The sequence below is a fragment of the Cebus imitator genome, unplaced genomic scaffold, assembly GCF_001604975.1.
Source record: "Cebus imitator isolate Cc_AM_T3 unplaced genomic scaffold, Cebus_imitator-1.0 Scaffold63, whole genome shotgun sequence".
Taxonomy (NCBI): domain Eukaryota; kingdom Metazoa; phylum Chordata; class Mammalia; order Primates; family Cebidae; genus Cebus; species Cebus imitator.
In genome coordinates this window covers 6,086,977-6,109,099 of record NW_016107378.1, presented here as the reverse complement: position 1 = coordinate 6,109,099, position 22,123 = coordinate 6,086,977, and the positions used below count along the sequence as shown (strand labels likewise).

General features: G+C 51.7%; 1 protein-coding gene and 1 long non-coding RNA gene across 2 annotated transcripts in view; both read right to left on the bottom strand.

Moving 5' to 3' along the window:
- The window catches only part of ZNF423 (zinc finger protein 423), a 360,445-nt gene that overhangs the window by 192,111 nt on the left and 146,211 nt on the right, over window positions 1-22,123 (bottom strand). The gene's annotated exons all lie outside the window — the stretch shown is intronic.
- Window positions 9,713-10,938, bottom strand: LOC119471503. Its single transcript, XR_005200573.1, has 2 exons — window positions 10,547-10,938; window positions 9,713-10,004 (listed from the first exon to the last, which is right to left on the bottom strand). It is a non-coding gene; the product is annotated as an uncharacterized LOC119471503 (long non-coding RNA).

The following is a 22,123-nucleotide window of genomic DNA, read 5'->3' as shown; positions in this document are numbered from 1 at the left end:
CTCTAGTAATTTTCATTCAGTTGCACGAGACTAGCTGTCCCCACCTACCCCAGGCTAGCACTGCAGGGCGGGCAACCGCCTCTCCCCACACACAGGTGCAAACCGAGCCCAGCCTCTACCCGGCCCTGATTATGCCCGCGTTTAAAAATAAGATGTGAAAGATGCATTATGTAAGACCTGTAACACTCTCCTGCCCACCTCCGACTCTGGAATCAAAGATCATCATTTCTGCCATCAAAAAAGAATGAAAGAAAGGCAGGAACAATGAAAATAGCCGCCCAACATGAGCCAGATCAAAGACGTGGGCACAGAAAATGAGGAGCCAGGGGGGCCTTTAATTACTGCCTGCATCCTCCGAGTCATGTGGAGAGAGGGGAGAAGAAAAGTTTTGAAGGCCACCAGGTTCCATCCTGCTGCGGCTCCTGTTTCCACAGCCAGCACCAGTTCCCGACAAACTCGCGCCTTTCATTTCCCTCCCTTTTTTCCCTCCTTTTTCTCTGCCCCCCACATGCGAGACAGGACTCCCAGACTCCCCAGTGCTTGCCGTCATCCAGCAGAGAGAGCTCAGAGGGGCTCCTTGGAGACCCCGAGGAAGGGACACAGCTGCACCTTAGAAGGCCCTGGTGGGTCCCAACCCAGCCGCCCTCCCAAAAAACAGCCAGAGAGCCTCCGGGAGGGACCCAGGGACCCACGGTGGGAGCGGACGATGCAGACCACAGTGACTTTTTTTTTTTTTTTTTTTTTGCAAGTCTCCCTGGTTGAGAGGGAAAAAAAAAACTCTTCAAATTCACATTGGGCAGGGCTCCGTGGGGCAGCAGATCAAACCTGAGGCCCGGCTGTTTGAGCTCAGCGGCAGAAAAAAGGATTGCCCAGGGACTGAGCTTAAGTAGAAGCTGGATTAAACTTCAAACGCAAACTCCTCCTTTTTCTACACAGCAGACAGTCATGGGTAATATTGCAATATGGACTCTAAAAATGCATTACAAATAACTTACTCTGGACCCAGACTTGGGTCTTTTGTATCAAGGGGAGGAGCAAGAGAAATCATTTCAACAGAAAAGACATAGGAGCCCGCCCTCTTGCTCCGCAGAGGGAAGTCGGTGGAGGTTTGCGCCAGGGAGGCCAGCGAGATCCCCACGCAGTGGGAAGCACGAGGAAGAAGCCTTGCTGGCCGCCCGGGTGGCTCCCCCGGAGGGTGAATGAGGCTCAGGTCTTCCCAAGTTGGGAGACTCCATGTATATTTTATCAAGGAAGAAATGCCAGGCCAAGGTGACCAAAAGAGCGGTACATTTAAAATGTCTAGTGACTTAAATAATTAACGCCTTTACAGCACTCACCCGCTTAAAACGTATCCACAAACAATGGAGGATGACTGTGTTATTCACGTGATAAATGAGAGACTCATTATAAAAAAGAAAAACTTACAAATTCCCAGTGCCGGCAGGCAGTACGATGGGTGGGGAGCAGAAAACAGATTTCAAGCTGTAGGATTTGCTTCTTTCAGCACCTCCAGAGATGCCCTATGGTTGGTGTCCCATTTCCTTGGGAATGACCACCCTAGTGTCCACTCGACGGAAGCTCCTGGGCCAGTGGCTGTCCTCCCGAAACCAGCAAGGGCCTAGGGCCAGGCTGAGGGCCGCCTGCACTACCCTGGCTCCAGGCCAGCACACCGGGCACCTCAGGAGATCTTGGCCCAGAGCACAGCCGTACAGGTGAGGATTTGGAGGTTTGGGTGTAGGGATGAGAAGAATTTGTTCCTATCGATGTGTTGATTCATGTGTTTACTCAGGGTATGTGTCTATACCACACTTAGGATAGTGTGGTAAAATAAAGAATTGGGCGCTGAGCACAGTGGCTCATGCCTGTAATCCCAGCACTTTGGGAGGTCAAGACAGGAGGATGGCTTGAGCCCAGGAGTTCCAGACCAGCCTGGGCAACATGGCAAGATCCCATCTCTACCCCCACAAAAAAAGAAAAATGGTGGGTGAAGAGAATTATCCAGGCGTGCTGGTGCATGCCTGTGGTCCTAGCTGCGTAGAAGGCTGAGTTGGGAGGATCGCTTGAGGGGTCAAGACTGCAATGAGCTATGATGGCACTGCTGCACCCCAGCCTTGGCAACAGAGAGAGACCCTGCCTCAAAAAGAAAAAAATGATTTTGGCAAATATTTGCAAAGATATGCTGCTTTCCTGGAGTATTTTCAGAAATATTAAAAGCCCACCCCACACCTCCGTGACCTCCAGGAGGTCGAAGGGTGCCACAGTGTCTGTGAGGGAACAAGGACACTGCCCTCTCCCTACACTCCAGAGCACCCAGCCAGAGGCCAAGAGGCCCTGAGAGTTACTGCAAGCCATCCCGTGTGGCACCCCAGGGGCCCCAGATGCATGGTACACCACATAACTTTACCAAGGTCAGGGACAGGCGGGGTGGCACCCGAGGAGGCCTCCAGGCTAGAGGTCTATCTGGGAAGGGCAGCTGTTCTTCCCCCGACAGGAAAGACCAGGGCAGTTTTCCCTCAGAATGGCCACGTCTCTGGACCCCACAGGTCTGAAAGGCTCCGAGGGCAGTGACCCAGCTCTGCCACCAAATAGCTCCATAGCTGAGGACACTCTCCCAGATCCACTGAGGACAACAGTCTGGACTGCTTCACTCTGCCCCACCTTCACTGCTTTCCCATCCCCAGGAAAGGCTTCCCCTCCACACCCTACACCACCCCCTGCACCCCCAGGGGTGTCCTGTTCTACACAAAAGGGCACAGAACCACCATCTACTAAATGCAGCCCAGTGTATGGGGTGGTGTGCCGGTCCTTCGTGCCCATGACTGCCCTGAACCCTCATCTCCATGCAAGGGAAGCTTCAGTGGCCCATTTTACAGAGGGATAAGCTGAGACTCACGAATATGTTAACTGTTAAACACTGTGGGCAGAGAAAGAATGTGAACACAGAACTATCAAGATCCAAATCACTGGGAGGCCAATGCAGGAGAATCAGTTGAGGCCAGGAGTTTGAGACCAGCCTGGGCAATATGGTGGGATCCCACCTCTAGAAAATAAAAAGACAGCCAGGTATGGTAGTGCGCACCTGGAGTCTGGCTACTTGGGAGGCTGAGGCAAGAGGATCACACATGCTCAGAATTTGAGGCTGCAATGAGCTAGGATCAAGTCATTGCACTTCAGCCTGGGCAACAGAGCAAAACTCTATCTCTAAAAAATAATAATAATAATTCAAATTATCTGTTTTGCTTTTCTTTTGTGACATCATGTCCCAGGGATTCTTCAGAGCTTCCACTCCTATTCATAAATCCCTTTGCAGAAAAAGTACTGACCAGAGAGGTTCTGGAGGAGTTATCAAGAGGGTACCACTGGGTAAAACAAATGGGTTATCCATGCCCAGCAGGCTGGTACCTCCCGGAAGCCTTACTACTCTCTGTAGGGGTGCACAGAGAGGCACCCCCAAGTGCTCCCAGCAGGAGTCTGGAGGATGGGAGGGGGATAGCGGCCTGGGAACAAGGAGATGGCAGGCCCGGGTGGGGCACAGCAGGCAGAAGGAGGCTACAGCTCCAGAGATGGCCAGGAGGTCCGCCAGCAAACTAAAGCAACCCATCTCACCAGCCGCAGGCCCTGGGGAGTGTGTGGAGACAGGAGGGGTGACCTTGGCCGGCAGCCCACAGCTCCAGCCTGAGGCCCAGGCATTTGACCAGAGACATTGATCACGTCCTTCTCAGAAGCAGCCAGCGGAGGGGGCTGAGGGGCAGCTCCTTAGTGAGGAAGAATCAGTGGGCGGGGACAGAGGGCCCTACAGAGAAGAGTCAGACAGAGAGACATAGAGTGGGTTCCAACACATTTCATCTATCAGAGCCAGAGCCCTCTTGGCAAGTTCTGGTCCTCCAAGTTGCCAACTTGTAGCTAGAAAATCGGCCACCTTCTGTGCTCTCCCAGCTGGGGGAATGCTGGGTTCTGTGCAAACATTCACTCTGTGGGACAGTACGACTTAGTGACCAAGAACTTGGGCTGTGTGCTCAGACAGGCGTGGGTTTGCCTCCATGCTCCGCCGCATCCTGGCTGGGTGACTGTGAGCAAATTACTGAACATCTCTGAGCTTCCGTTTCCTCACAGGTTAAAATAGAGGATCCTCAACGTTCCCATGTAACACGGATGCTGAGGGTATAGAAGATGGGGTACACGGAAAGGATCAGCAGAGCGGCTGCACAAGGGAAGCGCCATCATGCAGTGACTACGAGCCTGGGGCTGGGCACTGGGCTTCCTCCTGCTGCTGAGGGACTGGGCAGCTGTGGCCCTAACCCCCACTGTCCCTTCCCCTTCCCCTTCCCCTTCTCCCCTGCCCTCCCCTCCCCTCCCCTCTCTTCTTTGCTTTTCTTTTTTGACACCGGGTCTCTCACTCTGTGGCCCAGGCTGGAGTGCAGTGGTGCAATCACGGCTCACTGCAACCTCCACCTCAGGCTCAAGAGATCCTCCCACCTCACCACCAGAGTAGCTGGGTCTACAGATGAATGTCACCATGCCCAGCTTATTTTTGAATTTGTTTTGTGGAGACAGCTGTCTCACTGTGTTGCTCAGGCTGTTCTCCAACTCCTGGGTTCAAGCAATCCTCCCATCTCAGCCTCCCAAAGTGCTGGGATGACAGGTGTGAGCCACCACACTCGACCTGCCCCATTTCTCCTGCACAGCACTTCACATGTGAGGACCTCTTCCCGTGGGCTGGAAGGGAGAAAACGATGAGGATTTCTCCCTCTCCACTCCTCTCTGCCAGACCCCTAGCACGCAGCCCGATGCACAGAGCCAAAGGGTCTGCCCCAGGAAACAAACCAGAAAACCCAGACTGAAGCCAGGCCCAAACCCTGCATGGAATCCCCCTGTGGGGCCTCAGTCTCCAAGCTGAGGTAGGACAGGGTAATGAGGCCCGATCGGTGTTGGACCCAAGAACCAGCACCTTACCCCATGCCTGACCCCTAGTGCCTCCCCTCACCATGCAGGGTACAGACTGAGAAGCCTGCAGTCCCCTAGTCCATGTTGCTAAAGATGCAGAACCCAGGGGACCAGCCACACATGGGAAAGCCTGGAGAAAGGACAAGGAGCAGGATGGGGAAAAGCTACAATCCTGGGTGGATGCCCATGACGGACAGGCCAATGCCCACCCACTCACTGCACGCCAGATAAAGGGCCACTTTCGGTTTCTGACACATGCCCACATCTACTCTTTCTATGCAGTCTCTCTGCAGAAGACAATGCTGTCCCTAGTGATCAGATGAGAAGTGAAGACAGCAAACATACCTCAGAAATCTCCATGAAGACAGGGGTTCTTTCCTTCACCCTTAGTGTGTCCTGAGCTTAGCCTAACACTGTGCCAGGCACATAGTAGGTGCTTAATAAATGTTTCTTGAATGAACAAGTGAAAAGCAATTGTAGAATGCCTCTGTGAGTTCCACAAGGGCAAAGATTATGATGTATTCACCTGCTCGGTTGCGCCATAGCATTCATGAATAAATGTGTGAATAAATGAAAATTATGATAGCTAACATTTATTTAAGTGCTTATTACATGCCAAGCATTGTTCTGAGCACTTTTGGATTAACACGTTTACTTCTCTCCCCTGCTTCCCTTTCCTACTTCCCTCCTTTCCATCCATCAAATATCTACTAAGGGGTTCATAGAAATGAGCAGGGTATGGGAAGGACCTGCAAATATGAGGTATATGCTATTGTTAGTTACATTTTACAGATGAGGAAACTGAGGCTCAGGAAGTTGAGTAACTTGCTAAATGTCACACAGTAAGGACGCATAGATGGCATTAGAACTCACAGTCAGGCTCCTCGTCCTATCTTATGTGTGAATAAGGTTCAAAGGATGCTTATCAATGACTGTGGTGAAATGCTCCATGCTTTTCAGCCTGGCCAGCATCTATCCCTGCATTCTGTAAACCAGCCCTGTCTTCCCTGAGCAGACACTCCCCACTGCTGTGTGATTCAGGTACTTCAAGCCTGGCCATATAGCACTGCACCCTCCAGCCACAGTGATTGGCTTAAGGATGGATACATGACCAATCTGGGCCAATCAGAGTGAATCCTGAGACCTCATTATACTACAGGAAAGAGATGCTCTACCTCGGCAAGGAGGCTATGAGCTTGGAGCCACTGGGGGAAGGGGGATTAACTTGCCCTCTTTTAGGAAGAGCCTGGCAGAGAATGAAGCCAACAAAAATGAAAGCAAAGACAAGAACACTAGAGAGATGAACTCCTAAGGATCCAGCCAGGCCTGAAGGTTTATCCTTATGCCAGTTTGAGATGCGTCTCCATTCCTTGCAACTGAAAGATGCCTGCCCAATGCCATCACTGCTCAGTTCAACATCCTCCTTTTATAAGGAAAGCTCAGAACAGGTCAGTAACATGGTCAGGTTCACAGGCAGTGTCAAAGCCAAGGCTAGAGCCAAGTCTCATGAAAACTCCTCTGCAGGTGCAACACTCCTCCCTCAGTATTTGTCCAAGGGTCTCCCCATGCCCTGCTCATGTTTATGGACCCCTTATTATTAGCATAGGGAATAAGGATGCTTAATAGATATTTAATGAAGGGAAAGGAGGGAAGTAGGAAGGAGGAGCAGACGGGAGAGAGGTGGGGACTGAATTCCTGGAGATCAAAACCTGTTCTTATTCAGCTTGCTATCACCAAGGACCCAGCACAGTGCTGAGCACACAGAGCCCTCTCTAAAAATGATCAGATGTGTGGCGGACTGGGTGCACAGAGCAGAGCATGAGTCTTCACCGTGCCAGATGATACAGAGGGAGTCCCATTAACTCCCCCAGTTGCTAGGGGCACTTGCAGTGGAATTGGATTTGTAAAACTAACTGCACACATTATTTTGTGCCTTTAGCCCTGAATACCTTTTTGGCCACATGGTAAAAACATCCTACCTCTGCTCGTCTGAAAGCAGGGATCAGGAATCGCACACCCCCACCCCGTGCTGAGCTACCTTCAGGGGATACCTTTTCTTTCCCATTCTTTATACCCCCAGACTTCTAAGCCTCAAATGCCCTACGCCTTCCTCTCCTGCAACAGACACACCACATACAGAACTCCACTGGCCTCCAAGGGAAAGGAACAGAGGCCCTGCCCTCCTCTATCCAGGAAAGGCTCTGGTGGTCCCTGGTCAGGACAGGCACCCCCCCTCCCCGGCCACAGTAAGGGTGGAGTATTACTCCTAATAGCATCTTGAGGAAGGGTAGGGAGAGTCTTGGGAAATACTTGTCAGCATTTCCAACACACAAAACAAGGTCTGGTTTCATGTGAAGAAATGTGTCTCTGCAAGTAAGGGAAACCAGGCAAAATATGACCAAGCCTTACAAACACTTGTCCACCTAGTGAAGACGTGAGAGTGTGACCCTCAGAGGCAGCCTCTGGCTCACACACCCATACCCCACTCACCCTGAGACCCACAGCCAGTCCCTTCCCGCCCTGGGCTTCTGTCTTCCAGTTCTACACCGAGCAGCTCAGGTGAAGGATCCCTCAGCAACCGTACAGGTTTTTGTTTTTGTTTTTGAGACAGAGTCTCACTCTGTTGCCCAGGCTGGAGTACAGTGGCGCAATCTCAGCTCACTGCAGCCCCTGCCTCCCAGGTTCAAGTGATTCTTGTGCCTCAGCCTCCTGAGTAGCTGGAATTATAGGTTTGCGACACCACACCCAGCTAATTTTTGTATTTTTAGTAGAGACAGAGTTTTGCCATGTTAGCCAGGCTGGTCTCCACCTCCTGACCTCAGGTTATCCACCCACTTTGGCCTCCCAAAGTGCTGGGATTACAGGCGTGAGCCACTGTGCTGGGCCCCTTACAGGTTTTTATTTTGTTTGATCATAAAGCAAAAAGAGCACTGGCTCTGGAGCCTGGAGATTGTGGACTGGAAACCAGACTAGACAATTTAGTACAAGAAATTTAGTACAACAGCTACTATTGAGTGCTTGCTCTGTGCCAGGCACACTCCAAGCTTTTGCACACATTATTCCAATGCATCCTCCCTACGGCCCTGAGGTCAGTACTGTTATTATCTCCATTTTATAGATGAGGAAACTGAGGCACAGAGAGCTTCAGGAAATTCACAAGAGTCACAAAGTCTGCAAGTGCTGGAGCCAGCCGTGTGATCTCAGGAAGGTATACTCAACTTCTTTGACCCCAGTGGGGACTCATCTGAAAAATGGGAACCCATGCCCAACTCTCACTGTTACTCTGGAAACTCACAAAGTCGGGGATGAAGGGAGAAGAGGCAGGCACGGAGCCCTGGAACTGTTCTTTTCCTTCCTGTCCTCTCCCTTGAATGACAGAGGTCCTCATGCCTGCTCCTCAGCCTCACTAAGCAGATAGAAAAGTCATTGCGATGGTGTGTGGGGGACGGGGCGGAGAGAGCATGCTCAGAATTCAGTGACATGCATCCTCATACATGAGATATTATTATTATTGTTATTGATATGAAAGGCTAGAAGGCTCTGATTTAAGTCATTGGGCCACACTGAGCTCTAGCTCCAAACAAAGAAAGTGAAACCAGGCTGCCATTGAAGGACCTCATACCAGGGGCTCCCCATGGTGCCAGATTCCAAAAATCTGGCTCCATCAGCCCTGCTCTCAAGGTGTTTTTCTACCTCCAGTGGCTTTGGGAGAAGGAGGCCCAGGCCCGCCTGGCCTGGCTGGCCTCTCCCCTAGCCCCTTTGAAGTGCCCAGCATGGGGTGGGCTGGAAGGAAACCCTGGACCACAGAGGCTGTGACAGCACCTACCCACCCCCACCCAGCCACCTCCCCCTCATTGTGCAGCCTGACTGGGCCTTTGTTGCCAGAATCCTGGCAGGGGACAGCCAGGGACCTGGCCTCATTAAGTGCCTGACCTCAAGCAAGCCCCCCCACCCAGGGTGGAAGGTTAATGTGGCTGCCCGCCATGCAGGCCTGGGCCTCCGGGAGCCTCCTCCAAGGGACAAAGGACCAGCCCCCTGTCTCCTCTCCAGGCCCCAAAACAGCTGCCAGCCTGCAGAGCCCTTTCAGGAGGGGGGCTGGCTTTGATGGCTCAGAAGTCACCAGGGGGGCCTCCTTTCCAAACCCTCCTTCCTCCCACCCTGTCAAGGAGACAAAGCTCACAGGGAACCGCCGGAGGGCTGACGCAGGAATGCAGTCCATCGTGGGGGAGGAGGCTGGCTGGTGAGGGGCTGGCCCACATCTTCCCTCGACCTTCCAGAATTCCCCAGGGCTCAGGACCTTGCTTCCAAGCAAGGCTCATTTCAGCCTCTCACCAAGGTGGGATGGAGTAGACAGGACAAGTGGTCAAATAAGTCAGAAGCCTCTAAGTCCCTGCCCCACCGGATCTCTCTTGCCTCCTGGTTTCTGGGTACAGAACAGATGTCACTTAACCAGAGAAGGGCTGGGAGCAGAGCAGCTCCCAGAAAGAGAGACAGCCAGGAACCCTGCACAAGGGACAAGCTCATGATGTCTTTTAAAAGTCCCTCTGGCTTATCACCATCTCCTTCCAATAGGAGAGCTCACTCCAAAATGCTAATTACTTCCTAAGTAGGCTCCCAGAGTCCAGGCCGAGCACCAGGTAGAACCACCTAGAAGGCCTCCTAATCGCCTCCTTCATACAATTTCAGTTATTTGGAGGCCTGCATCTCACACACCAGACTGACACGCAGTTTTACAGCGTACTGATTTTAATTTCAAAAGGCTCTGGGGAAATTTTTTAGAGTGTTTTATTTGCTTAAGATCCTGGAGCCAACATAGGGGCTCCCTGGGACATGACGGGACTGGCCCTGGAAGCAGCACCCGGGACCGTGCAGTGGGATAGGCGGGAGTGTCAGAGTTCTGCATTCACGCGTGTTTCTGCAAGCAGGTGTGTCCCAGCATGCACACGTTGTCAGTGACTCAATAAAAGGCCGGCTGAAAGCCTCACCTACAGTGCAGGCAGGCGGCATGAGCCCGCAGCGACTCGAATCAGCCTGGTTAGCCCATTGTCAGGGAGCAATGCCTTTCAAGGGACAAAAGGCAGAGGGGACAGGAGAACGCACAGGAAGAGGTGGGCACATCTGTCTGTGGCATGAACCACTGTCCCATTACACCGCCTCCCCCGACAGCAGCATGTGGGGCAGCACACATGTGTGTGCAGGGACCGGCCTGACTCCACACTGTCCTGCCCAGCCAGGAGACGCACAATGCGGCACTCTTAACAAAGACATCGATTTTCCTCTTTGCCTTCCAGAGCAAGATCAGATGAGCTCCCAGAGTGACACGTCCTTAACTTTTCAGTGGGGTCTTCTTTTTCTGACTTGTTTGTTTGTAACGTTTTTTTTTTTTAAACCAGGTCTCTAATTGTGTCTTTTCTTGGCTGCATCTCCTTTGCTCCCGCCCCCCAAAGCAGGGAGGGCATGTGCTGATTATCTGAGTGTGCAGCCTGCTCACGGGGCATCCTGGGCTCTAAGAATGCCAGGGGGTTAGAAACTGGAGAGGGGTGGGGGAATTAATTGCCAAGAAAACACAAGGCTGTGCTGTGACTTTGATTCCATCAATTACCATTATCTTTCTCCGCAGGTCCGCCAACCATCCCCCGGATCCGGCCGTGTTTAACTTTCTTTGCCAGTAGTGATACCCCGTCAGATTTCTGGCGCTGCCACGCCGCCCGCCTGGGCTCCTTCTGGGCTCTTATCAGCCTCTCCCAGTCAGCCTGGCCCGCCACAGCTGTTCCAGGCCCTCAGCCCCTCACTTTATCTGCTCACACAGACCTCGGCCTGGCAAGCGGTGGGCCCGGCGCCTGCTCCACATTCCCCAGGAAGCCGGCTGGGAACACAGCTGCCCTGCTCCCGGACCCTCTGAGAGTTCATTACCAGCCAGGGTACCCCAGCCCGTCAGCCAAGGTGTGGGCCGCGCCGCCCAGCCTGGCTGCCGGAGCCGCCTGCGTCATTAAAACTCCAACCTTCTGAAGAGAAGAAAGAACAAAACCACAAATTTAGATTAATAAAGCATTTGTTGATTCTACAGCAATTTAGCAGGCCCCTAAGAAACCCACCAGAGACCCGCGGAGCTCCAGTAATTTTCTGTTATATTATCTTTCTTGTAAAATACTTCCCCAGACAGAGTCCCCAAAGGGGCTCAAATATCACTGTGACTAACCAAAATCAATGTGCACTCACCTATTGACATTTTTACATAGTTTTTGGATTTAGTATCCAGCCGAAAACACAATCAACTCCTCTGCCAAGGAGCCGACAGGCACTTAGCTAGTCAGCTATTAGTGTTACAAAGGGAAAAATGGAAGCACCCAGGGGAGCTGGGCGAGGCGGCACTGACGTCAGGGGGTAATTGGGTGTCTGAGAGAAATTGCCAGCGGCTGGCCGGCTCCCCCGGGGGCCGCACAAAGCTGAGCTGTAACTCTAATAAAGGAAAGGAAATTCTAGAAAAGGGGGCTTTGCTACAAAGGAGCCCAGGCAGACGCCAAAAATAGCCCTTTGGAAATAAATAAATAAATGCGGCCAAAACATCATCTAAAAAATAAAATAAATCACTGCTCTGTGGAGGCTTTCTGGCCTCGCCGCTCTGGACATCTGTTTGGGGGCTCCAGGGCTCCCCCCACGCCACTCCCCCTACCCCCGTTCTTCCCTGGAACCACATGGATTTTGATGCTGGAAGGAGGTTTGTCATCTGATTTGGCAAATAGGATGGGTTTTCGAATGAATCTAAGTTTGTCGTGCCCTCTTTCCAAAGGTGTTATCTTCATTGTTTACTTTGAGGCTCACCAGGAAAAGGAAATTTCTACTGTCCGGCTTTTCGTTGTTTTGGTGTTTTCGGTTTTGACGTATTTTTGAGTGCTCTTACCATGCCACCCCTGCTGGATGAAAACTGAAGGGGCCCTGGCTGCCTGGTTTGGACCTCCTTTGGAAAAGTCTGTGTTCCTGGGAAGTGGGCTAAATTTTTATATTATGGCTCTTCCACCCACTGACCCTGAGGCCAAGTGAGGGCCAAAGTCTCCAAGAGGGAGGAGGACAGGAAAACAGTGGACCCCACCCCACAGCAGCTCCGGAGCCAGGGCTCCAGGCCAGGATATCAGCCTCCCAGGGGAGTCTGCAGCCCTCAGAAGACGGGAGTGAGGGGCTGGGCTGGAAGCAGGGTTTCAAAGCCAAAGACCATCTGAGCCCCAGAGGCTGCCGGGAAATGCAGGCCTCCTTGGTCAATCAGAAGAGGGTGGCTTGGGGAAAGAGATGGCAAGAATGGGATTCCCAGGGTCAGATTCTATTTCATCGCTTTGAAAGAAAAAAAAAAAAAAAAAAAAGAAAAAAAAAAAAAAAAAAAAAAAAAAAAAAAAAAAAAAAAAAGCAGAACGCACTCCAACCCCAAGCTACTTGGAAATTGGTCTGAACAAAGGTCTTCGGCTAAAAATGTCAAATCAGCGCCACAGGGTTCCCTGCCCTCTCTGCCTCCGAGCCCCTGCTGAAGCCCACAGGGCCTGCTGGGAGCAGAAAAGGCCCCTCCTGAGGTCTGCTCAGGGCCCACAGCCCCACCCATCACGACACCCCAGGAGGCACAGTGCTTCCTGACTGGGGCGGAGGGGCAGCTGGAATGCAAGGGGGCCGTTCCTTTCCTGGCGGAGCATACAGGGTTGGCACCCGGGAGGAAAATTGGGCTGGAGAAAGGAAAGGGATCCTGCAACTCACAGCCCAGGGAGAGGAAGCAATGCTCAGGAACGCAGCCGCCAGCGCCCTGGCACCAAATCACAAACCTTGAATCAATGATGCAATTGCTTAATTAATCAGCCTGCTCGGGGTGGGTGCAGAGGATCTCTGTGAGCATCTGACCCAACCAGCTCCTGATGGGCAAACCCCCCTCCTCAGGCCCCCTCTGCTGGGCCCACGGGACCACAGATGGTTGAACACCGTCTGGGAGTCTCACCAAGGGGGGAAAATGTGAGTTCCAGAATCCCCTGTGTGATCCAGTCACTCTGGCAGAAAGGAGGGAGGAGGCAGGAGGAGGGAGGAGGGAGGAGGGAGGCGGGAGGAGAAGGGAGGAGGGTCTTACCAGCAACTTAGAATTTCTTGGCCTTGGCTGCTGTAAGTTAGCTCTCTCAATGTTATTTTCTTGTCCCAGTCAATGAGATTGTAATAGAAATAGAGAGGTCTCTTTTCAGCAAGCTAGTAAGTGCCAGATTTAGAAGGGAAAAGGCAGCTTAAATTAACCCTAAGGCTTAACATGTTTAAGTCATAACTTTTAAAAAGACAGAACCGAAGGTGAGTATGCAGGTGGTGGAGGCTGAGATGAGTCACCCGTGGAAACCGGTGAGTGTGCGTGTGCGTGCATGCGCACGTGTGTGTGTAGGGTGGGGGACAGGAAGGCACCCCTCTGTCTTTTCAAGACTTCAGCAGCAAAATGCTTACAAAAAAAGTAGCTGGCAGCCTTGATATTTCCTATTCTGACGGCCTCAACCAGCAGCGAGGGTTTGAAACCGGCTCACACGGGAGATTGGACCATCTCCAAGGTTGATTTTCTCATCTTTAATGTGCAGAGGGGAGGGCAGAGGAGTAGAGGGGAGGGGAGGGGAGCAAGTGGGCCAATATCTCAAACCGACCCCAAATGGTTAATGATAATGAGACGGCAGCGCGCTACAGGGGCTTAACAGCTCTAAGGAAGAGGGGAGACCCGAGAGAGGGGCACGGCAGAGGTGTTTTCAATTACTAAAAAGAAAAATAATTTATTTTTAAACAATACCCCCTCGACACTGGGTGTGTAAAGAGAGCATACTCTGGCCCCTAAAATATCAAAGTGAGATTTAAAAATAGAAGTCATTTCCCCCCTTCCCCGTTGCAGAATTTACTGTAGCGTTCTAGAAGGCAGATTAAATGAAGGAAGCTCAAACACACTCAATTTTGTCCTTTAGTAAATTCTTCTCTTTCACTCTTGCATGAAGAAAAAAAATCTCCCCACAGAGTTTTTCTCTTCTTCCTGGTGTGGATCTGGGCCCCTGCAGTGCCCTGTGTAATTTCCAGTTCCTCAGAATTCAGGTATTAATAAAGACCCCATGGGGACTTCCAACAATATAACCCTACATTTTGAGGCATTATGAAAGGAAACCCCCAGGGGTCTGTGGCTCAAATTTCTGAAATGTAGGCATTGTAAAAGGCACCCCAGGGGATGCCCGCAATAGAAATCTGCTGAATTCAAAGCATTTTGGAAGTCCTGGTGGGAGTCATTACTCCCACTGGAAGCTTTTTACAAAACATGTGTTGCTGACATGTTGACAGATTGCTCAGTGAAGTGTTTAGGTGCATGCACAAGGCGGGCCTTTGGAGACGCTCACACTGCCAGCGAGTCTCCGAACGCTGGAACCGGTACCATCCATATTTCATAACAGGGGAGGCCAAGGCAGCCGGGGACGGGAGAAGTGTTCTCCAAATCAGCAGCGAGCCTCGCACCCCTCCGCCGAGGAGCCACTTCGAGTGGGCCAGCCCCATCCTCGCCTGTGGAAGCTGGTTTGTGCAGCACAGCTGTGACGGCCCTTGTATCCCTGCCAAGGGCTTTACTGAAGGAATCTTGAGGTGACCTCACTGATCACTGCAAGGCGTCGTGCAGATCAAATCGAGGAGGGGAAAAGGCGGGGGCGGGGGGCTGGCGGGACCCTCATCTCCACCCCCAGCCCTTGAGGAGAGGCTGGATGGCGGGAGGGGGTCGGAACAAGGGGCACGCTTGGTCTTGACAGCGTTAAGCTCAAGAAAGTGATCTGTGACTTTAATAAGGCTGAGAGGCTCCGAGGAATTAGCTGCCTAGGTGATGGGGGCCAGAGATGGATGGAAATGTATTCATAGCCTGGTGGGCCAAGGGCCAGGCTGGGGCCCTGGGGAGGCCGGCTCACCCACAGCCCCACACGCTTCCAGGCTCTCATCTCCAAAGGAGTTTCCACAGACCCATGTGTGCTGGAAGAGTGAGCGCCAAGCAGACCTGCCCGTGCACACACGCGCACACGCACGTGCGCGCACACGCACACGCACACACACACACACACTCCATGGCAGGATAATGCACCATATGCTCATGTTCATAAAATTTTAAAGGTAAAAGCAGATGTAATTTGATAAATGTGTGCATGTGTTGATACGAACACATGCACCAACACACTCTCGCGCAAGCATGCACATGCCCGCATTCCAGCGCTGGGCCCTCCTCCCTTCTGGGCTCTGCAGTTGCTGCTAGGACCTCCCCACAGGTGCACCAGGACAAGGGAGGCGACCTGCTTAACCATGTCGTGGCCTCTGGAACACACAAAGAAACCTCCTCTAGAAATTTCTTTTTTGGAAAAAATGTATTCTCTTTGAATTGTACTCCATCCATGACGTCAGCTTGGGGTTTTCCTTCACTGCATTTTTTTAAAGCACATGAAGGAGTTAAAATCTTTTCTGACTTCAATTTAATTTTTAGGCACACGGCATTTAGAATCAGGGATGGGGGGTTCCTGGGGCAGGGCGCCCATGCACCCAACACTACATTTTTGGAAGACTTTACCTGAACGCTGGAAATTTACTCTGGAGCCGGGACCCAAATCCCACCCTCACCCTGCTGGCCTTTCTTGTCTTTTTTGTCCTTTCAGGAGAAAATTGCATTTCAATGGACAAATGGCTCTTACTAGAGAAGGGTGCAAGATTCTACTCTCCCAAGGTCCCTGACACACTTCTAGGGACAAAGGTTCCAGAGAGGTGCCCAGCAGGGCAGCCCCCTGAGGTCAGCCTGGGGCTGACCCAGCAGGGGTGGATCCGGCTCTGATGACTTAATGGATTCCTTCCTACTGGCTGCCGGGATGAGATGCCGCTAAGGCTTCTGGAGCTGGCTGGCTCCTAGGTCACCCCAACTCGCTAGGCGGCAGAGGTGGTTTATCTCCCAGCTCCTCTATGCCCCGCCCTGAGCCCAATGCAGCACCAGCTTGTGCCCAGCCCAGTGCTTTGCACGTAAGAGATGAACAGGAGCCCTGAGTTGAGTGAAGAGGTGAGTGAAGAAATCGATGAGTGATGCACCCAGGCCATGAATGAAGCCACTGAAGTCTACCCCAGTAGACTCTATCCAGTGCCAGGGAGGAAGGGCAGGTTTCCCCTTCAGAGTGGACTTTGGGGAATCCTGTTCTTCAAAGAGGGCCTGGACGCAGAAAGGGATGACTGAGCCCGGGTCCCAGATATCCACTTTCCAGAGGACAGTCTTGGTCCCTCTGAAACACCTTGGCTACACCATGGCCAGAGGGGGAACACAGGAGCAAGAGCATGAAGAACTGAAAAGGAGAAGGGAAGAATCTTCGCTAGAACCCCTTCTAGGGATCTCAACCCCACTCCATGACACTCCTCGAAAACTCCCACTACGCTTGCCACGCCTGTAACTGGAAATCCAGAGACGTCCTACGTCCTCTGGGTCCCTCAGTCCTGCCCGCAGGGCTCTCACCACTTTCTCCTTAGATGACAGTAACCCAGTGACCGACTTGTCTCAATTTGCCTAGGACTTTCCCAATTTTAGAACTGAAAATGCTACATACCAGGAAGCCCATTAGTCAGTCAGTCATGAGCAAACTGGGATGGCTGTACCCACACCCCCAAGACTCTGAGCTCAGTGAGAGCAGGAACCAGCACGGAGCCTGATGCAGAGGAAGATGCAGTGAACAAGCATCCCTTCATCCATGCTTGAAGAAATGAAGGCTTTGTTCCCAGCTTCCAATAGGTCTGGAGGGAGTATGAAGGTTTGTGTCTCATCACACACACAGGACAGAATTCCACTCCCATGTAACCGCGTGCAGAGCTCGCACACACCAGACGTCCAAAGACCACAATGCCGCCTCAGCTGCACTTCAAATATGGGTGGCCTTCAAATATAGCTGCTGGAGCTTAGAACCAGGCATGAAAAGTTCCCAGCTTCGAGGGACCTCCACTTCCAACTGAAGTCCCTCCTGCTCATCAGCAGCCCACCTAGCTGGGCTCCCTTCTGGCCTGGAAACCACTTATGAGCTGGTGCCAACACTGCCACCTCCAGGAGGCCACCCTGTGCATCCACATCCGCCCAGCCCTGCTAGCCTCTTGGCCACCTGCGCTATTGGCCTGCACTTTTAAAGGTTAAATGACAGCAGAGTAGGATGTCAGGTCTCCTTTCTGGGAAGAAGATAGGAAGGCACTTGGGATGGGAGAAGAAGAAGGCCTTAAATACAGGCTTATCTGGTACATCAGGAGACAGATGAGAACAAGGGAGAATTCATTTATTCAACAAAGTCAAGGCCTCAGCCCTTCACAAAGCCTCCCCATGGTCACAGCATGGCGATCACTGGGATGGGGCATGCCCTCTGCCTAGCTATAGGGGACTGTAATACACACCCAAGCACAGCCTCACAATGTAACACTGTAAAGCTGATTAAAAGGAGGCCTTCGGACAATATTAAACAATGTGATACGCTGTTTACAACCTATAGGTAAACAAAACAAAGCAGACTGCAGAATGAGAATGTGGACAGATGAATGCCAAAACGACTCTCTGGATCTCCACGTTATAACTGCATTTTCCTCTTTTCACTTCTCCTTACTTAATAGACTTTCCACAGTGAGTTTGTTTTATTATTATTATTATTTTGAGACGGAGTTTCACTCTCATAGCCCAGGCTGGAGTGCAGTGGCGCAATCTCGGCTCACTGCAACCTCCACCTCCCAGGTTCAAGCAATTCTCCTGCCTCAGCCTCCCAAGTAGCTGGGACTACAGGTGCCCGCCACCACGCCCAGCTAATTTTTGTCTTTTTAGTAGAGACAGGGTTTTGCCATGTTGGCCGGGCTGATCTCAAATTCCTGACCTCAGGTGACCCACCCACCTTGGCTTCTCAAAGTGCTGGGATTACAGGCATGAGCCACTGCGCCCAGCCCCACAGTAAGTTTACACAGCAAGCATAAAACAAGAAAAATGTATTTTGAGAAACAAGGGAGTGTCCAAGTGCTCCGGTGCTCCTGAGAGCCCCAGAGAAGGCGCGTGGACGACCATCTGTGTAGAGGTCAGGGAAGGCTGCCGGGAAGACCAGAAGGACAGAGTGGCTTTACATGGAAGCATACTGCAAGGTGGTGTCCCACGCAGAGAGAACAGCGTGGGCAAGGGCACCACATACTTCAAGGGCAAGGGCGAGGTGGGGAATGTTGAGACAGCCTGGAAAACAGGGAGAGACATGACCACAAATGGCCACCCTAGGAAAAAAGGTAAATTTTGGTCTCATGGGCATTGGAGGCTGTCATCTCTCAGAACTGACCCCTCACCACTCCCCATCAAAGGTGAGGCCAGTTTGCCCTGAAGAACTAGTTTCCATCTAACAATTGGACCCTCCATAATATGGGCAGGACTGTAGTCCCAGAAAGATAGAGGCTTCAAGTTCTCACCCCAACCAGCCACGGCCATAGCTGCCTGGCTGACCAGACAGACACACTGGAACCAGTCCCATCCCTGGGCACCAGCGCTGACCCTCCAGTCCTGTGCTCTAAAGGGGGTTCGCTGCCTTGTGGGGGCCAGGGCATGCTGCCCTGCCATCCACAAAGGAGCCAGGTGTGAGCTGGGCCCAGGGCCACCCCACTGCCTGGAGGCAGACTTCCAGCCACTGGTGGGATGGCTGCCACCAAACGCAGAATCCAGGTGTCAGAAGGAAATTAAAACAAATGACCCTGCCACATTTTTATCATCCATTCATAAAAAATACAAGAGCAACATGGAAGGAAAATAGGTCACTTCAGTGAGATTCACAGCGACTTAAAAATCTAAACATCACCCGAAGGTCTTCTGCCTCCATCTGGCTTCAAAAGGCCAGGTTTGCCTGACCCAGAAAGAGAAGAGAAAGTCCAGAAACCCAGACCAGAGTGAGGTAATGGCCCTGGGCACCGATGACACAAGGGCACCTTTGGCCTCACGTGGCAGGTGGTCCCAGGACCCATGACTGCCAGCCAGGAAGGAGAAACCTATAAACAAACCCCCACGACAATCCACACACCCGTCCATGCTCTCCACAGCAGCCGAGGGATCTGTTACAAACACACATCAGATCACGTCACCCTTCGGCTCACCCTTCCAATGGCTTCCCACTGGGCTTAGAATAAAATCCCCATCCCTTTCCATGGCATGCAAGGCCCTGTGTGATCTGGCCCCAGCCCACGCCATGCCCTTACCTCACTGCTCCCTGGGTACCCACCCCTGTCCCTGCCAATCTCCCCACTCCCTGTGTTGCCTCTGCTTCCCCAGGGCCTTTGCATGTGCTCTCCCCACTGTCTGCAGCACTCTTCTCGCTAGCCTCCACCCACTTACCTCTTACACATCTCAGACCCAGGGCCAAGACGTGGGGAGAACCTATATACACAAAAGAGCATTTGCCAGGCGTGGTGGCTCACGCATGTAATCCCAGCACTTTGGGAGGCCAAGGTGGGTGGATCGCCTGAGGTCAGGAGTTCAAAACCAGCCTGGCCAACATGGTGAAACCCCATCTCTACTAAAAGGACAACAAAATTAGCTGGGCGTGGTGGTGCATGCCTGTAATCCCAGCTATTTGGGAGGCTGAAGCAGGAGAATTGCTTGAATCCGTGAGGCAGGGAGGTTGCAGTGAGCCAAGATCACACCACTGCACTTCAACCTGGGCAACAGAGTGAGACTTCGTCTCAAAAAAATTAAAAAAAGCACTTACCTTACTCATAATCCAAAATCAAAAATGCTAAATTATAAAATAACTATTAAAAAGCCTTGATAAAATTTACTTATGCATCCTCTAATGCTTAGAAAAAATATTAGTACCCTAAGCACTTCCTTACAGATTGGCAGATTTTTCTTTTTTTTTTTTTATATATAGAGGCTGGCTCTGTCTCCCAAGCAGTACAATGGTACAATCTCAACTCACCACAACCTCTGCCTCCCAGGTTCAAGCAATTCTCCTGCCTCAGCCTCCTGAGTAACTGGGATTACAAGCACGCACCACCACACCCAGCTAATTCTTGTATTTTTAGTAGAGATGGGGTTTCGCAATGTTGGCAAGGCTGGTCTCGAACTCTTGACCTCAAGTGATCCACCTGTCTCGGCCTCCCAAAATGCTGGGATTACAGACGTGAGCCACCACGCCCAGCTCTTCCTTGCAGATCTTAGCTCCAACTCCACCCCCTCAGGGACCCTCCCTGCCATCCTCCATTGCCCATGCACCATGCAGACCCGACACGGGCTACCTCACAGCCTTTCACAGGCCATGGACATACTTTCCCCTAGAAGCACTTATTAGGCTGTCATTTTCCCATTGCTTGTCTGACTCTTGGACTAATATCTGTTCACCCCAGCACACCCTCAGCTCCAGGGTAAGGACAAGGCCTGCCTCCTCCTGCTTCAGCACAGGGCCTGGGACCTAGCAGGTTCTCAGTTAATATTTGTTGAATGAATGAATGAACTAATAACTGCATGAATAAATGTAGGGGTAAGGATTCACATCACAAACTCGATCTTCAGTGAAACAGAAGGATCTATTGCTGAGCTCCTAGGAAGAGCCAGTTTCCCTAAGGAATTCAAATAGTTCTTTCCAAACATTCACAAGACACCTACTATGTGCTAGGCCCTGAGGACATAAGAATGAAAAAAATAGGCCTTATGCTCCAGCAGCTCCGCCCAAAAACAGACAGATGCATAGAAAACTCAAACATTCAGCAGGCTTTTTATAAGAAAACGGAGCTTCAGAGCCCTAGGGGAAAGCCAAGGAAGCAGCGCTGACTTCAGAAGGCCCCATCATTTCCTGCCTCTTGTCTCGCCCAGCCATCCCTCCAGGTCAGGACGCTGCCATCCTCAGCAGGTGCCACCCCTGCTGGGTGTAGCAGAGGCACACAAATCTGACTCTTTCCTGAAGCAGGGGTTCTTCACAATGACATCCTCTTAGTGCCCGAGAGGCTGCCTTTTTTTGATGCAAGACACATTTATCAAGTTCCTGTACCATGCCAGGCATGATGCCAGCCACTCAGGATATAGAAACTACACCGTGGTCCCTGCCCTCAACAGGGGGTACATCTAGTTCAGCAGCTCTCAGCCAGGGGCAGCACCGCCCTTCAGGAGCATTTTTCAAGTGCCACTGCTCTCGTTTGAATGTTGATGTTCCTCCAAAATTTGTATGCTGAGACCTAACCAAGGTGATGGTAGTAAGAGGTAAGGCCTTTGGGTGATTAGGTCATGAGGGTTCCATCCCCATGAGTGGGATGGCTTTCCTTATAAAAGAGCCCCAAGGGAGATTGTGAGTCTCTTTTTCCTCTGGCACCAGAGGGCACATAGAAGGCTTCACCTATGAGGTGTGGGCCCTCACCAGACACAGAATCTCCTGGCACGTTGATCTTGGACTTCAGAGCCTCCAGGACTGTGAGCAATACATTTCTATGGTGTGTAAATCACACATCAGTCTCAGGTATTTTGTTATAGCAGCCAGAGCAGACTGGGGCAGCCACAGTAATCAGGGAGGTTGCTACTGGCATCTAGTGGGCTATGCCAAGGATGCTGGATGTCTTCCCAAGCAAGGAAGGAACAATCCTCAGAATTGTTCCTCCGCTCCATGCCACACCACGGTGGAAACTCTAGCACAAATCTATCAGCTGAAAATAAACCAACAAACTCGCCCTTGACTTGCACACTGTTGCTGGAGAACAGCAAGGCAAAAGTGCAAATCATTATCACCATCATCATCATCATCATCTATAGTCTGAAGGGATGCCTGCTCGTCTTGTCCAGCTTTGGACCCTAGAAAAACTCAGCTCTCAACCAAAACTCTTCTTCCACACTTCCCGGGTCCTCCCTGCCTCCATAGTTGGCCTATCCTTCCTAGAGTCCTGCTACTTAAGTTCAGTAGCATCTGCATCCCCTGGGAGTTTGTAAGAAATATAGACTCTCCACCACCCCAGGTCTGTCCAAATGGAACTGCATTTTCACAAGACTCCAAGTGATCATAAGGACCTAAGGGCCTGAGAAGCACTGCCTGAAGCCACTCCAGGACAGACTCTGGCACTTTCTGCTCAAAGGTCACCAGGCAGCAGAAGTGGTGAGGGAGGCTCCACCCCCTCATCCTCTCCACCCACTCCGTCCACTCCACCCCCTCCGTCCCCTCCATCCTCTCCA